Below are 12,339 nucleotides of genomic sequence, written 5' to 3' on the forward strand. Positions count from 1 at the left end.
GGTATTTATTTCCCATTAAAAATTTTGTTAATACTCCTAACTAACATTATTTACAGCCTAATTATTTCCTGATAGTGGAGACTTTGTGCTGTTTGAAAAGTATTGTTGATATAAATATAAATATAAATATAAATATATATATATATATATGATATGTTTACTACTGCTAGAATAGATGTTGAATAAATACTGACATAGAATCAACACCAATTTTGGTATAGAATCCTGGAGGAATATGTCAACTGTAACCCACAACATTTGTAAAATAAATTGAGAACAACTCATCCCATGCATAATCATTTTCAGAATTTGGCAAAACCATTTGTTAGGTGATAATTTAGTGAGAGGGACAGCAGCATCTCCAGCAGTACCTATTGTGGTAGGATTGGGTGTTCTAGTATAATCCTAGAGTGAAAATGGTCCTCATAACCATGGTAATTAATTAGGCCTTCAATAATTTTATTAGTGCAGTTCAAGTAGATTTAGCCATGAGCTAACATATAAAAAGACAAACACATTAATTATGAGACGAAATGAAACACATATAATCTCCATATGCCTTCAACTTTTTCAATGAGCAAATTGATGGTTTTGTAAACCCAGATGGAATATTGAGTCAGTAAATTGTTTGGTGTACACGGATTAGTGATGAATAGATTTATTTCCACATTCATTTTTTTTTTCTTTTGTCCAGTGGATATGTTTGGTATCCATAGGTGTGCAGAAGCTTGTCCTGAGTACTGTAGATAGACTGGAAACTGTCTCTGCCCATGTATCTATCTATCCATCTACTACTTTATCATTTCTGTCCTATATTAACTTATGGCTACATATCTAACAACATGACATAACTAGGGAGGTTTTCCCAGAAAAAGTTTCAGTCTATTATGAAGCAGCCCAGCTTCTCTCTCTATTTATAAATGGGCTAGTATTGACATTTTACTATAAGAAAGTCACATAGGGTATTGATTAGTGTCCTTGAACAGACACTCAAAACAAATACAGATCATTGGTGCTCCGTCTTGAAATCACCTACTTTTTAGAGCTATTCATATTGTAGATAGAAAGCAAAGAGAAAAGGAAAAGAAAGAGGTAGGGAGGAAGGGAAGGAAGAAGGAAGGAAGGGAAGAGAAGAACAGAAGGTAGGGAAGGGAGGGAGTGGAGAGAGGGGAGGGAATGGTGGGAGGGAGGGAAGGAGGGAGGAAGGAAGGAAGGAAGGAAGGAAGGAAGGAAGGAAGGAAGGAAGGAAGGAGAAGCAGTAGTCCTTTTAATATGTCCAATAGAACAATAAATTATTTTGACTCTTGTTACTTTTCCTGCATTTTTAAAATACCACCTTTGAAAACCTTGATAAGTAGGTTTTGTATTTATTATAAATACCCTCTTTTCCCAACAAGTTAAAATTAATATGGTTTTGAATTTCCAGGTAAAATTTTGTTGTTTAATTGCTATTATTCTAATTATTTTAACATAGTGTCTAATACAATATGTACCCAGGCTCCCTCTGAATCTCCTTTATTCCTTAATTGGTGAATTGACAATTTTCAAGGGGAAAATTTAACTCAAAAGCATAATTTTAAAATATTTATATATATATATATATTCATAACTCCCTTTATGAATTGTTTCCTTATTTTTATCACATAAATTCATTTTGAAATATGAACACATTATGGCTTTGGGAAAATAAAATCCTTTGCTTATTTAGAGGTTATAAGCTTATAATGGTTCCTTTCACCTATTTATTGAAATTGCTTGTTTTCTAAGTAGATGAAATCTCAAGTATCAAGTATATGGTTATTCATATTCTTATTTTAGTCAAATTGATGAGAAGAAATCTGTAAAAAATTTTTTTGGTATTCTTCATCCTCCTTTGTTTAGATTATGGTACAAATGTCTTTGTATTAAAACTAAGACATTTGTAAGTCATCAAATAGCAAAAGACCAAGCATTAGTACTAATCTCTCTAGATATGAGAAAATAAATATGATGACTGGTAACACAAATCATTTATTTTGTGTGTGTGTGTGTGTGTGTGTGTGTGTGTGTGTGTGTGTCTATGTCCATGTCCTGACACCTGTGAAAATATTGGCCAAGTGTTTCCCCACCAGTTTTATTATGAGCTCAGTTCTCTATCCAAGTCTGGCTGCAGAAAATTCTTCAGAAACAAAGGTGCAGTGCAATGCTTTGAACTTTCATTATTTTATTGAAAAATCTAAATTTCATTTTTTTCACTTGCCAGTCTAGATGTCTAACAGAAAGTGAGAGTTTATAGCAGCAGAGAAGTGGCTGAGTAGGCAATGACAGCTGAGGTTAAAATAAATAGATTTCCCATACAAGATCTGGAGCTGTCAACACTGTCAGTCTATACCCATGATAAGCACACCATTTTAAACCTTTGGCAAGACTTTTTCCAGGCTTCTCCAACTTTGTTTAATCTCACAGTGCTTCATATAGCTCAGTCTGTCTGCAGCAATGTGCAACAAGTACAATGGGTGTTTCTACCCTAAAAATATTGGAGATATTGCTGTCCTACTATCATAGATATTCAAATGATCCTATACCCCATGGGACCTCACATGGAGACTCCCTTAGGGTGCAATACTTATCCCCTTTGATGTTAAATATAATGTTTAAAATAGACATAATTTTTACAATGTATGCTCTTCAGCTGCCAGTACGTGGGTGAATTTTTGTGTAACATTTTATTTGTTTTAATTTTGCTCATGAAGGAACTCGTTTTGAGAATACAGTCTTTTCAACTTACTCTCTCTAGTTATTTGAACCTAAGAATACAACACAGCTTTGTGTGAGTTTTCCCAGAAACAGACCTTGAGACAAGCATTTGAGTGCAAGAATAGATTTGGAACATACACCAGTCACTGGCAAAAAGTGGGGAAGTAAGACCATCTAAAGGAAGGCAGCAAATGAAATGTGTGTTTGAAAGCCAACTTTGGGCAGTTGGAACTATCTTTTCAGGGAAACCATAGAAAATGGAATAGAAAATGTTTTTTAGAGTTATTTCCCTGATAAAGGAGCCAATTGGGGAATTTGTGTATCATCTCCAGTAAGATGAAGGCTGCTCTCAGCGCTCTGTAATTGCCCTTTAGAGAAAGCCTTTAGGCAAAAAGATGCAGATCCTGGCAGTGGGAAGTCCTTAGTGAACACTGAATATGTAAGGTTTGAGTATGGCAAGGGTTTTAGCTGTATCTGGCATTCTTGATCTTCACGTTCTTAAAATCCCCACTGAATCATCTTTACCTTTTAAATACATCAAGAATCCAGTACACTCACTACTTACATTGATGCACCAAGTCTCCATCATTTATTAGTGGGATAAAATAACTTATTTGGAATATGTTCAAAAGTAAATTGGAGGGAAGTAAAAATTTAAAAAAAAACTAAAAATTTCTTTTAGTTTCAGAGTGAAGAAAAGCAGAGGTTTAGAGTGGTGACTTCAAGAAGTGGAATAAAGGCTTATATATTTTTTATGAATGAGGAAAACTACCTCATATTGGTATGACAATGAGAGTTATAATAGAATGAGAAAATAATGATGCCAAAGAAGAAGGAAGAATTTAGTGACGGCATCATTATAATACTGGTTGTCAAGTTTGGCTTTTGTTAGTTTGGACCATAAGTACAGAATAACAGAAAAGAAGGCAGAATTTATAATCACAGATGCAGGTAAATGAGTGGTGATAGGTCTATGTTCTCCTCAGAAGACTTCAGTGTTTAAATATAATGGTGAGTGACCTTACTGGTGTGAATAATGATAATGAAGGAAGAGTTAGAGGTTGAAGAAAAAGAGGTTTATGAAAGAAAGAGTTTTCAAGGAGAATAGGAGAATATATGAAGTAGAGAAATTTGTTATGAATTCTAGGAATATTAAGAAACTAGCTGAGATTTAATAATTATGTTTTACACAAAGAGTGGTTATTTTTAAGTGGAAGTTGTATCATTATCACTTCTGGAATAAAAAGTCATCACCTTTAGGATAAAAACAAAGCAGCTATCTGTTATGTCCTGCATTATGTAACCTCTGGATAGCCATCTAATATGTCCACTGCCCTCCGCCCACTGCCTATCTTACTTTATCTGCTCAAGTCACACTGGCCTCCTTTTGATTCATAAGCCCTGTCAGAGTAGCTTCCATCTCTAAGATTTTGCCTTATTTCCTCTTCCTGAAAATCTTTTACCCTTGATAAGGGCCTGGTTTGCCCCTTCATTTTCTTCTAGTATACATCACTGTCACCTGTAAACGAGGCCCTCCCAACTACATATATAGTGTCTCCCACACTCTGTATACTCCTTATCCTACCTCACTTTTCTCCATAGCACTTATCAGTGGTTGATTTATATATTATCCAGTTTTTTCCTCTAGACCATAAGCTGTGAATCAGAAGTAGCTCTGCCTAGTTCATTGTTTTATCCCCACTGACACAAAATCAATGCCTGAAATTCAGTGAACATTTATTGAAAAGAATTGAGTTATAAAAGGATATAATTCATAAGCATAGTTACCAGAATTCATGTATTACTATTTTTAAAAACTTTTATTTTGAATATTTAGAGCCAACTGTAAGAGTTATTAAAAGGGAATGATTAGATATCTAGAAAAGTATAAAGGGGGGAAAAAGAAGACGCATGAACTGAATACTGGTCTTTTCTTGATAAAATTAACAAATGATAAAAATATACTGGTGAATATCATCATCAATTTTACTGAGATTGATTTGGATATGATGACAATTTTTTGACAGTATCTGTTAGCCCAGGACTGGTTCAGCTGATGTTCCACCTGCCTCAGTATTTCATAAAGTCTTTGCATTTTTATAGTTTTCTGTATATATGTTAAACAAAGGAAAATGAGTTGCAATAAACTATGTGTTATTTATATTTATCGAAGATGTTCAGATCATTTTAAGTTCTCTTTTTCTCTTTAACTTTGATGTTTTAATTATAATGTGTCTTGGTGTGGATCATTTTGGACACATCTTCTTGAGAATCTTAAGGCTTCCTGGATCTGGATGTTTGTTTCCTTGCCCAGGTTAGGAACGTTTTCAGCCATTGTTTCTTCGATTACATTTTCCGCCTCTTTCTCTCTCTCTTCTTCGGGGACACCTATAATGCAAATATTATTCTGCTTAATGTTGTCTTATATAAGTCCCTTTACCTACCTTCACTTCTTTTGATTCTTTTTCTTTTTGCTGTTCTGTTTGGGTGAGTTCCACTGCCCTGTTTTCTAAATCACTGATCTTTCTGCTTCATCTGGTCTTCTGTTGAATCCCTATAATGTCTTTTTTTAGGTTCAATCATTGTATTCTTCAGCTTATGACATCTTTTTTGGTACTTTCTTACATTTTCTATCTCTTTGTTGAAGTTCTGATTATGTTCATCTGTTCTTTTTTTTCAAGTTCAGCAAGCATCTTTGATAAATATAAATGCTTTAAGATTATAAAATAAATCTTCACATAATGTCTAAACACTTTTCAAAGTGCTGTTTTGTGCTAGTTCTTGGAGTAAGTCTGCACATGAGATACTTTGAGAAGTATCTCAGTTCCCTCCTGGGCTTTGGGTTTCCTGGACATGAACTCTGTACATTTGCAAATGCAGATGTTTTAAAGGCTCAGCTATTGTTGCAGGTCCCAGGGGTTGAGGTGCTGATGTGGGGCACAAACCCCTCACTTCTCATGGAGAAACTCTGGATTTGTGAGATCCTATCCAATTGTAGGTTGCTGTGCCAAGGTGGGTTTTTTTGTGAGACCGTGTCTTTGCCTCTCTTACCTATCTCAAAGTAGCCCTTTCACCATTTGTTATGAAGGAGCTGTTCAACTAGCTTCCCAGTCTTTTTTAGAGAAAAATTTTTATATGTACCGTTAGATTCAGTGTGTCTGGGGGTGGAGGAAGTTCAGGATCTCCACACACCACCCTCTTGCAGCACCTCCCAAAAGGTTGTATTTTTTAATGTTAACGCCGTGCTGTAGTTCTTTAAAACACTTAATAACCAGTCCCATACTAGTTTCTCTGATTGTTTAAAAAATTCTCCCTACACTCTTGTTTTGTTCTTAACAGAATTTAAATGATGTCCTTGCATTCCACTTGGCAATTATGTTAATTAGGTCACTTTTATTTAAAAGAATAAAACTCTCTCGGCCTCTTTAGTGAACAGAACTAAGAAAAACTACATATTTGTTTATGTCCAAGTGAATTCTTTCTATTACACTGTTTTCACTTAAATGTAATTTTTTTTATATCTGTGTCTATTTTAACTTACATTATACATTTTGGTTCCTTAAAAATATTGATACAGTTGCTTATTTGCTTCATCTTAAAAAATACCTACCATAATTTTGAGATAACAATACCAATGGTACAGCTGAGATCATTGAATGAAATTTAAGATTTTATTTTATTTAGAAGAAAGAAAGAGAGAGTGAGTGCACAAGCAGCTGGGGGGTGGGCAGAGGGAGAGAGAGAGACAGACTCCCTGCTGAGCTCAGAGCTCTCTGGCTCCATCCCAGGACCCTGAGATCATGACCTGAGCCTAAGGCAGACGCCTAACTGACTGAGCCACCCAGGAACCTCTAAAGTTTAAGATTTCTTTATGATTATTTTTGTTTTAGAATAAATCTCATTAGAGATATTTAGTCAAATACTTGGTCTTAAGGTCACTTGAAAAATACTTTTTTCTGCATGGTCGTGCCACAAATTGATAAGAAAATAAGATACTTTGTTTTAGATTTGTTTCACTTAGGGAGAATCAAATGTTGTTTTCATATATCCAATTTTATCCTTCAATTATGGATAGCACCTACATAATACCAACATTAAAATGTACATAAGAGAAATCTCATTTCCATCACTAGCCTCTCTAATATGTATTCTCCTTCTCCCTGTAAGTAGCAGCTTTTTTGCCTTTGCTTTTTCCCCTTCCACTGTTCATTTTTTTCAATAGAAGCATAATATATGCAATATTCCCATCCTATGTATAAAATTTACATACATATATATGCTTGATCCTATATATAAATTATATATATAATATATTTTTAAATTATACCTATTATGATTACATTTTCGAAAAATGTATGGCTCTAGTCTATGTGTATGTGTATGCATATATTTTCTTCCTCCTTTTGTAAACAAAGAAATTTATACCCTCTCTTTTTAATCAACAGTATGTTCTAGATATTATTCCCTATCACTATTTGATAATATAATTAATCAATTTTTGCAAGTAACTGTACCTATCACTCTATAGTTAAAGGAGTTTATTCGAGTAATTATATATGGATGGACATTTTGGTGTGTTCTGGTTTTGGTATATTAAATATCGATTTGCCTTGTCCATAAACCGTATTTTGTCTGTGTATTTAGGATATGAAATAAGATTAGTATTGTTGATTTAAAGGGTAAATGACTTTAAAATTATGATAAATATTGCCAAAATCCTCTCCACTTTGTTGTACAATTTTGCCCTCCCACAAGTAAAGTATGCCATCTATAGACTCATTAACAGAGTCTGTTATCGAGCTTTTAAAATTTTTTTGTCAATTTGGTGTGTAAGAAATTATATCTCAGTGCCATTTTAATGTTTTTTTAATATATTTTAATGACTGCTACATTTTGTTATCTGAGATTTATCCATTTCTGTCCTTTGTCAGTTTTTCTGTTATATTAAATATCGATTTGCCTTGTCCATAAACCGTATTTTGTCTGTGTATTTAGGATATAATGCTGAATTTGGGTGTCAGTATCTTTTTGTATTTATCACTTTTCACTTCTGTCATCTCTATTTACTGTCTTTCTATGTAATCATCATGATAAGGAAGTACATACTTAATTTCTAGATGTTTTATCACAAATACTTGTCCTCATCTTAAATTTCCTTTTTGGCATCTAAGGAAATAATCCAGAATTTTTTTCTTTAGATTTCTCTTGTGTATGATGAATTTTAATAAATTTAATAATAGTTTCTATCTATTGAAACTTCCTTACATTCCTTTATAAATTGCCTATAACAGTTAGAAATTCTTCTAGAATTGTACTGAACTTACTTTCTCTTTCAATTCTCTTGATTTTCTGTCCTAAGAATTCAGACTGTTCTGTGCACTGCAAATAACCACTGCTCAGAATATTGTAAGATATATAATAGGTACTCCTTAAGTATAGTTGAGTGGATGACTATCTTAAAACATTAGTTTTGTCTTATTTTCATAAGGAGTACTTGTCAGCTCTTCAATGCCAGCTTTAGTTCAAAGGATGTTATTATTATTATTATTATTATTATTATTATTATTATTATTAAAAACTCATTTAGTTTAAAATAACCCACGTAATTTAAAATAAAACAAACCATTTAGTTTAAAATTAATGAACTTAGGCAATACATTTCTTGAAATAATGGTTACATTAATAAAAATTTTTTTCAAAGCCTTTTCTTGACACTAATCTCTTCAAATTTTTCTGCCTATTTCCCAGCTACTACTAATGCTCTAGTCTGGAACTCAGATGTGATTTACTTTTTCCCTCTTTGCATGTCCAGCATTTCTTTCTCTCATTCTTTCTTTTCTTACAGATGCTTGTAGATTTTAAACTTTGTTCTTCATAAGCTTATTTATTTGTGTAAGAATAAATGATGTATTTTTATCAAATGCCTTATCAGCATTTGGAAAGAAGCTTATAATGTTTGTTTCTTTTGATACATTAATGTTATTGATTTTATTTCAAACTTTTCAAATACTGAATATATTTTATTTAAGTTTGATGGGGCTCTAGATCAGGCTATAGGAACTGGCTTATGGCGAATTTCTTTATGTCCCACTGAATTACACTTGTTAGCATTTTGTTCAGATTTAATATCAGTGTTTATAAATAATATTAATCACTCCTTTTTACTTCCTTTTTTACATTATTTTAATATGTAAATTACATTTATGCTTATATTTTCATAGAATTGTATTTGATTTTAGATAATTTGAAGGAATTCAATATCAGTAAAAACTATTTAGAAACTTCTAATAGTTAAACATTGATAAATATTATTTTTGTTTGCTTTTTCTAATTTAAATTCAATTAATTAACATATTGTGTATTATTAACTTCAGAAGTAGAGTTCAATGATTCATCAGTTGTATATAACATCCAGTGCTCATTACATCACATGCCCTCCTTAAGCTCATTAGCCTGTTACCCCAGCCCCTTACCCCTCTCCCCTCAGCAACCCTCAGTTTGTTTCCTATGGTTAAGAGTCTCTTATGGTTTGTCTCCCTCTCTGATTATGTCTTTTTTTATTTTTCGCTCCCTTCCTCTGTGCTCCTCTGTTTTGTTTTCTTAAATTCCGCATTTGAGTGAAATCATATGATAATTGTATTTCTCTGATTGACTTATTTCACTTGGCATAATACCCTCTAGTTCTGTCCATGTCATTGCAAATGGCAAACGTTCATTTTTGATGGCTGAGTAATATTCCAGGGTGTGTGTGTGTGTGTGTGTGTGTGTGTGCGCGCGCACACACACCACATCTTCTTTTTTTGGATATTATATATATATTTAGGTTTCACTATGTGTACACATACAATTATATTTCAAGAAAGGTAATAGAATGATAAATGCTTTAGAAAGGTTTTGGAAGAAATTGACTGAGTACAAGGCTACTTTAGTTAGAACATACAGGAAAAAAATGTCAAGAGGAGCTGTTTGATCAACAATGGGAATGATAAAAGTTGGAATGGTTGAGAAATGGAAATTTACCCAATGTAATTGGGGCTTTGAAAGAGGAAGAATATAGGAAACATATATTCAGGTCAGTCCATGGAGGACCTAAAGGCCACAATAAAGTGTTTAGCTATCCATTTTTCCTCTCTAAACCTAATACTAATGTCACACCGTATCTGAAATCTCAACTGTAATTTGGATCCCATTTACTTTGGTTCAATAAGTATCAAAATTCTTTATTTAATAGAGTCAGCATGAACATACCACTTTGGACACTTAAATGTATTATGTGGCATTCTATTGTTTTCAGGTAAAAACTACATAAAACAGTCACTACATTTTGAAATCTGCACAAGGAGATTGTTATCTTGCTTTCCAGCTTCATCTTTGTATTTTAACCATGTCTTGTTTGCTGGTGCTTCATTCCTGTACCCTGATACACTTTGTGTTTCCTTTGATCAAATTTGTTGATAAGTAAAGGCTGTACCTTTTTTATTTTTTTCCAAATGTTTAGTTTTTTTTAGAGGGTTTTAAAACACTGACAGTAATCTTTGACAAGGATGTCAAGATAAACAAAAGGAAAAAGATACTCTCTTCAGCAAGTGGTATTGGGAAAATAGGATATCAACATGTGAAAGAATGAAAGTAGACCCTTATCTTACACCACACACATAAATCAACACAGGATGGATTAAAATGGATTAAAGACTTAAACATAAGTCCTAAAACTGTAAAACTCCTAGAGGAAAACATAGGGGAAGAACTTCTTGGCATTGGCCTTGGCAATGATTTATTTAGGATGACACCACAAGCACAGGCCACAAAAATAGAAAGTGAAACTATATCAAACACAAAAGCCTCTGTACAGGAAAGGGAAAAACAACAGAATAAAAAGGCAACCTACAGAATGGGAGAAAATATTTGCAGACCATATATCTGATTAGAGGTCAATATCCAAAAGATCCAATAAACCTCTGCAACTCAATAGCAAAAAACCAAATGATCCAATTAGAAAAGGGATAAAGAAAAGGACTTGAATAGGCATTTCTCTAGATACGTAAATGGCCAGAGGTATACGAAAAGATTTTCAACATCAGTAATCATCAGGGAAATGTAAATCAAATCCAGAGTGACATATTACCTCACATCTCTTAGGATGGCTTATTATAAAAGAAGAAAAGGAGAAAAAGAAGAGGAAGAAAATAAGTGTTGACAGGGATGTGGAGAAATTGGACTCTTGTACACTATTGGTGGGAATGTAGAAGATGCATCTACTGTGGAAAAAGTATGGAGGTTCCTCAAAAAATTAAAAGTACAATGACCATATTATCCAGCAATCCTACTTTTGGGTATGTACAAAATAATTGAAATCAGGATATTGAAGAAATATTTGCGGTCTCGTGTGTATAGCAGCATTATTCACAGTAGCCCAAGACATGCAAATGACTAAATGTCCATCAGTAGATGAATGAATAAAGAAAATATAGTGTGTGTGTGTATATATATATAGTGTGTATACATATGTATATGGATATATATATGAAAATACATATATATGATACTATATATATAATATATATGAAAAAAATACACACACACAATGGAATATTATTCAGCCTTAAAAAAGAAGGAAATCCTGTCATATGCAGCAGCATGATTAAACGAAAAAGTCCTTATGCTAAGTGAATTAAGTTGTCATGGGAGTTCAAATACTGCATGATTTCACTTAAATAAGGTAACTAAAAAATTCAAAATCATAGAAATAGTAGAATGTTGGTTGTCAGGAGCTGGGGAGAATAGGGGACAGGGCGTTGTTTGATGTGTATAAAGTTTTAGTTATGCATGATGAGTAAGTTGTAGAGATCTATAGAACAGTGTGTATATAATTAACATAATTATAATTTAGTATTGTACACTTAGAAATTTGTTAAGAGGAAAGATCTCCTGTAAAGCGTTCTTCCCATACAAAAAAAGAAAAAAGTGAGAGGGGCCAGAGGAAATTTTTGAAGGTAACTGAATTATGTTTATTACCTTGGTTGTGGTGATTGGTTCACTAGTGTATGCATATCTCCAAACTCATATATTAAATATGTCCAGTTTTTGTATATTATACCTCAATAAAGCCATGTAAAACAAAACAAAACAAAGATTGGCCAAATGGGTAAAAATAAGTAATTTACGGACATCCAGTATTACTTTTGTGGTAAACTTTAGGTCTAGTACCCTCTAAATATAAAGAACAGTGATTTTCCAAATGAATTTATTGAAAATGAAACCACATATTAGAGATTCTAACTCCATACCTATCTAGCCATCTCTCTATCATCTTCTCTATCTTTTTTTTTATCTATTTATATAAATAAAAGGATCTCTGCATTTTGACAAAATTTACCACCAGGTTTAGGGCACTGAACATAGTTCAGAAAGATCGAGTCATATTGCAGTGTGCAGCTTCATCCCTCTTTCTCACTCTGTGTCTTGCAGACCATGGTCTGTTCATTTTCAAGATTTATTATTTACTTGATGTGCCGTCCCTGCTGACAGGTTTAAGCTCTTTCTTCTACTTGTTTTTTTTTTTTTCTTTTATGTGTCATCATCTGACAAACTCCTGATCAGTCA

The sequence above is a fragment of the Ursus maritimus genome, unplaced genomic scaffold, assembly GCF_017311325.1.
Source record: "Ursus maritimus isolate PB19 unplaced genomic scaffold, ASM1731132v1 scaffold_10, whole genome shotgun sequence".
NCBI lineage: Eukaryota > Metazoa > Chordata > Mammalia > Carnivora > Ursidae > Ursus > Ursus maritimus.